Genomic DNA, 6,307 nt, shown 5'->3' with positions numbered 1-6,307 from the left:
GTGTCACAATGTCACGGACTGTCTACGAATACTACAAACAGTGGTCTGAACAAGAAAATACAAATATGTCTCAAAAATAGATAAAATACAAGGAAATATGATAGAAGGGGACGCCAAGGCATGTGGACGCCTGCAGGACTACCTCGGGTCTCCACTGGACTGAAGGCAGCAACCTCGAACTACGGTCCGTAGGGTCCAGTACCGAGATATGCACAAGAGAGTGTAGAGTGTAGTATCAGTACAACCGACCTCATGTACTGGTAAGTGTCGAGCCTAACATCGGCGAAGTAGTGACAAGGCTAGGACACAACAACCATATAAACCTGTGCAATTTAATCATACACGAGAGGCAATAATAACAGAATTAAACAGAACAAGACGGGGAAAGGGAAAACATGCTAAGGGGGATATCATGTTATGTGTTACGCAACGCCTTTCTGATGTTCTTTGGAAGGACAACGTAAGGCTAAGTAACCGATGTCAGTGCGGTTGTTGTCCGCCAATGAGGTCCCCTTCGCACGCTAGACTAGATTGTCATTATCGTGCGGGAAAACCAATGTCACGAGCAATTGCGGAAGCTGAGAGAGAATTGAGTTTTGAATGATGATGATGGTTTTATTGATGAATGAAATGCTGATTACAAAAGATGCGGTGTCAAGGAGGAGAGACACCAGTACAGAAAATTGCTTGCTTGAAAATGTTTGATTGTTTGATCCCCCTAATAATACTTAAAAAAAATAAACCAAAGTTACATGACTAATCCTAATAAAGCTGTAGAAGCACACTGAATGAAAATGATGTAAACTAGCCTATAATTACAATGAAAAGGACTTAGGTTATTACAATGTAAAACCAAGTTCGATGGCATCAACTTTGTCTTGCGGGTCAGGGTCTGCGCGCGCGGTGCTGTGGGCGCGCGCGGTGCTGTGGGCGCGCGCGACACTTGCTGTGTTGGCCTGAGGCTGGGCGCTGGTGCTTGGCATCAGGGTCTGTGTGCGAGGCGCTGCTGGAATGGGCCTGTAGCTAGGCGCTGGCGAGGCATCAGGATTTGCGCGCGCGACATTGTCAGGGCGCGCGGCGCTGTTGTCATTGGCCAGCCACTGGGCGCTGGCGAGAGGCATCGGTGGGGCGACGAGGCGCATGTGCACTTGTCACTTGGCGCAGTCAAGACCACGGGGCCGACCATGGCGCTAGGCATTGTGAGGCTTGCTAGGCCTCCATGGGGCGCGGCCAAGGGGTCATGGGGCGTGTCTGGAAAGCAGCCCATGACATATGACACGTAAGGCGACAAAGTAAATATCAAACTTGAAGCAACGGAAATAATAACACAGTAACAAGTGCACGGCATCACCCTTCGTGATTTTACTCTCGTCCTCACCATAGAATCAATAGAAACAGTACGACATCACCCTTCGAACTTTTACTCTCTCATAATCACGGCACGACATCACCTTTCGTGCTTTTAATTTCATTAATATGGCACGGCATCACCCTTTGTGCATTAACACTCACAATATCGGCACGACACTACCCTTCGTGCATTAACACTCACTCACAATCTCATGCACGACATCATCCTTTGTGTTTTACACTCTTTCTCACCCAAACAAATGAAATGATAACATCACGGCAAGGGAATCAATAATATAAATAATAATAGAAGCAATATCATCCCGGCAAGGGAATCAACAATGGAAACAATATTATCCCGGCAAGGGAATCAGCTATAACCAATTTAGTTTCAACATTTACTTCACAAAATAAACCTCAATTTGAGCCAATACTCGAAAATGGTCAATTACCAAGAATTTATCATAAGTCTTGTTTTACAATACTAATCATCCATTTAAGCATAAAAAATACATAATAAAATCACAACAATCTTAACATAAGACTCGCGGGCATGCTTGACACCAACGTATAGATACTCGTCACCTCACTTATACGTCGTACTCGACACTAACACATAGAAAATAAGACACAACGCCTATTCCCTCAAGCTAAGGTTAGACCAAACACTTACCTCGGATTCCACGGCCAAACTCAAGCCTCAAATACCGCTTTCCCTTTAGATTCCACTTCGAATTCACTTGTATCTATCCAATATTAACTTATTAACAATAATTGAAGTCAAAGAAACCAATTCAAATGAAGAATTACAGATTTCCCAACATTCTTCCAAAAAGTCAAAACCCGACCCCAGGACCGCTTGGTCAAAACTCTAGGTTCGAACCAAAATCCGTTCAACCACGAGCCCAAATATGCAATTAGTTTCGGAATCCGACCCTAAATCGAGGTCTAAATCCACCAAATTTGTAAAATCCCTAATTTCTACCCTTAATGAACAAGATTTAGTCATAGAAATCTAATGGGTGTTGATGGAAAATGAAATAAATGAGTTCAAGAACACATACCTATGATTGGGTGTTGAAATTTCTCTTCAAAAATCACCCTAGGTCGGATTCTATGGAAGGAGATATGAAATTATTGCCTATTCCCATTTTAATTCTATTTTAAAAAGACTGGGCAGACCTTCTTCGTGTTCGCGAAGGGCCTGGCACATTTGCGAAGAGCTGCCTTGCTCAGTATTACGCGATCGCGAGTTCCTCCACGCGTTTGCGAAGGGTATGCCCCCGGCCTTTGCATTCGCGGACCATTGTACGCGTTCTCATAGAAGAAATGACTGATTCCCCGCCCACCTCCATTTTACACTACGCGTTCGCGTGACACCGGTCGCGTTCGCGATGAGCAGCCCCCAATGATTCGCGTTCGCGACCATGGCTACGCGTTCTCGATGAACAAAACCTAGCCTCAGCCCTAAGTACACTTCACGATCGGGAGAGTGGCTTCGCGACCGCGAAGCATAAAATGCCTGCACAACAGAAGCAGCAAAACAATAGAAGTTCTTAAGTCCAACACATCCCGGAACCTATCCGAAACTCACTCGAGCCCTCGGGGCTCCAAACCAAACATGCACACAAGTCTAAAAATATCATACGGACTTACTAGTGCAATCAAATTGTCACAATAACACCTAGAACTTCAAGTTTAGCATCAAAATCAAAGAAAAATCTCAAGAACTTTTAAAGTTTCCATTTCACAACCGAGGGTGCGATTTACGTCATATGAATTCCGTTTCTTACCAAATTTTACAGGCACAACTTAAATACCATATTAAACCTGTACTAGGCTACGGAACTAAAACGCAGGTCTGATACCATCAAATTCAAACATCTTTAAATTTCCAAAGACTCATATATTTTTAGTTAAACAATTTCTTTCAAAAATTCATTTCTCGGGCTAGAGACCTCGGAATTCAATTCCGGGCATGCGCCCAAGTCCCATATTTTCCTACGGAACCTCCGGGGCCGTTGAATTATGGGTCCAGATCCGTTTACCCAAAATGTTGACCGAAGTCAACTTAAATTTAATTTTAAGGCAAAATTAGCATTTTCCTCAAATTTTCACATAAGGGCTTTCTGGATATACGCCCGGACTGCACACATAAATCGAGGTAAGACAAAAGGAGGTTTTTAAGGCCTCGGAACATAGATTTGACTTTTAAAACAAGAGATGACCTTTTGGGTCATCACATTTTGCACCTCTAAAAAAATCGTTCATCCTCGAACGGACATAGAAAAGTACCTGAGTCGGGGAAAAGATGGGGATATCGGCTTCGCATATCGGACTCGGACTCCCAGGTAGCTGCCTTGACAGGTTGACCTCTCCACTGAACACGAACTGAAGGATAACTCTTCGATCTCAACTGACGAACATGCCGGTCTAGAATAGCTATCGGCTGCTCCTCATAGGTCAAGTCCTTGTCCAACTGGACAGTGCTGAAGTCTAACACGTGGGATGGATCGTTGTGATACTTCTGAAGAATGGACACATGAAACACTGGATGCATAGATGATAAACTCGGCGGCAACACAAGTCTGTAAACCACCTCTCCCACTCTATCAAGGATCTCAAAAGGCCCGATGAACCTAGGGCTTAGCTTGCACTTCTTCCCAAATCTCGTCATGCCCTTCATGGGCGATACCCAAAGCAACACTCGCTCTTCGACCATGAATGCCACATCATAAACCTTACGGCCGACAAAACTCTTCTGCCTAGACTGAGATGTACGAAGCCTATCTTGAATGATCCTAACCTTCTCTAAGGCATCCTGAACTAAATCTGTACCCAACAACTGAGCCTCTCCAGGCTCACACCACCCAACCGGCGACTGACACTGCCTACCATATAATGCTTCATATGGAGCCATCTAGATACTCGACTGGTAACTGTTGTTGTAGGCAAACTCTGCTAATAGTAAGAACTGATCCGAAGAACCTCCAAAGTCAATAACACATGCTCGGAGCATATCCTCCAAAATCTGAATAGTATGCTCGGATTGCCCGTCCATCTGAGGATGAAACGTTATGCTCAACCCGACCCGCGTACCCAACTCACACTCTACTACCCTCCATAAATGCGAGGTAAACTGTGTACCTTGGTCAGAAATGATAGACATGGGCACACCATAAAGGCGAACGATCTCCCAGATATAAATCTCTGCCAACCGCTAAGAAGAATAAGAAACTGCCACTGGAATGAAATGCGCTGACTTGGTCAGCCTATCCACAATAACCCATACTGTGTCGAACTTCCTCTGAGTCCGTGGTAGTCCAACAACGAAGTCTATAGTGATACGCTCCCACTTCCACTTAGGAATCTCAATCTTCTGAAGCAAACCACCAGGTCTCTGATGCTCGTACTTTACCTGCTGGCAATTCAAACACAGAGCTACATATGCCACAATATCCTTCTTCATCCTTCTCTGCCCATAATGCTGCCTCAAGTCCTGATACATCTTAGCGGCACCCGGATGAATATAGTACCGGGAGCTATAGGCCTCCTCTAGAATCAACTCATAAAGTCCATCCACATTAGGCACACAAATACGACCATGCATCCTCAAAACTCCATCATCTCCAATTGTAACCTGCTTGGCACCTCTGTGTCGCATTGTGTCTCTAACGACAAGCAAATGAGGATCATCATATTGTCGATCTCTGATATGCTCAAATAATGAAGAACGAGCGACTGTACAAGCTATCACATGCTGGGCTCAGAAATATCTAACCTCACGAACTGATTAGCTAAAGCCTGAACATCCAAAGCAAGCGGTCTCTCACCGACCGAAATATACGCAAGACTGCCCATACTGCTGACTTTCTACTCGAAGTATCGGCCACTATATTGGCCTTTCCCGGACGATACAAGATGGTGATATCATAGTCTTTCAATAGCTCCAACAACCTCCTCTGCCTCAAATTTAGATCCTTTTGCTTGAACAAATACTACAAACTCTTGTGATATGTGAAAACCTCACATGACACGCCAATATAACTAATGCCTCCAAATCTTCAGCGCGTGAACAATGGTTGCTAGCTCCAAATCATGAACTGGATAATTCTTCTTGTGAATCTTCAACTGTCGCGAAACATATGCAATAACCTTACCATTCTACATCAACACCGCACCAAGTCCAATACGAGATGCATCACAATATAGTGTATATGGCCCTGAACCTGTGGGCAATACCAACATCGGCGCCATAGTCAAAGCTGTCTTAGGGACATCGAATGCCCTAATCCTCAACCGATGGTAGCCAGACCTCAAATCAATCTTCGAAAATACCTTGGCACCCTGAAGCCGATCAAACAAATCATCAATCCCCGACAATGGATACTTGTTCTTGATGGTGACTTTGTTCAACTGCCGATAATCTATGCACATCCTCATCGATCCATCCTTCTTCTTAACAAACAATACCGGCGCACCCCAAGGCGAGACACTAGGTCTAATAAAGCCTTTATCAAACAAGTCCTGCAACTGTTCTTTCAATTCTTTCAACTCTGGCGGGGCCATATGATATGGCAAAATAGAAATGTGCTGAGTGCCTAGAGCAAAATCAATGCAAAAATCAATATCCCTATCGGGTGGCATAACCGACAGGTCTGCAGGAAATACCTCTGGAAACTCACGGAAACGGGTACAGAATCCATAGAAGGGACCTCATACTAGAATCACGAACATACGTCAAATAGGCCAAAAATCCCTTATCAACCATACGCCGAGCCTTCATATATAAGACAACCCTGCTGGTAGAATGACCAGGAGTCCCTTTCCACTCCAAACGAGGCAACCCCGGCAATGCTAAGGTTACGGTCTTGGCATGACAGTCCAATATAGCATGATAAGGGGATAACCAATCCATCCCAAAATATCATCGAAATCCACCATATCGAGAAGTAGG

The sequence above is a fragment of the Nicotiana sylvestris genome, chromosome 9 (assembly GCF_000393655.2).
Source record: "Nicotiana sylvestris chromosome 9, ASM39365v2, whole genome shotgun sequence".
Lineage (NCBI taxonomy): Eukaryota > Viridiplantae > Streptophyta > Magnoliopsida > Solanales > Solanaceae > Nicotiana > Nicotiana sylvestris.
Note: the sequence above shows the minus strand (reverse complement) of the source record.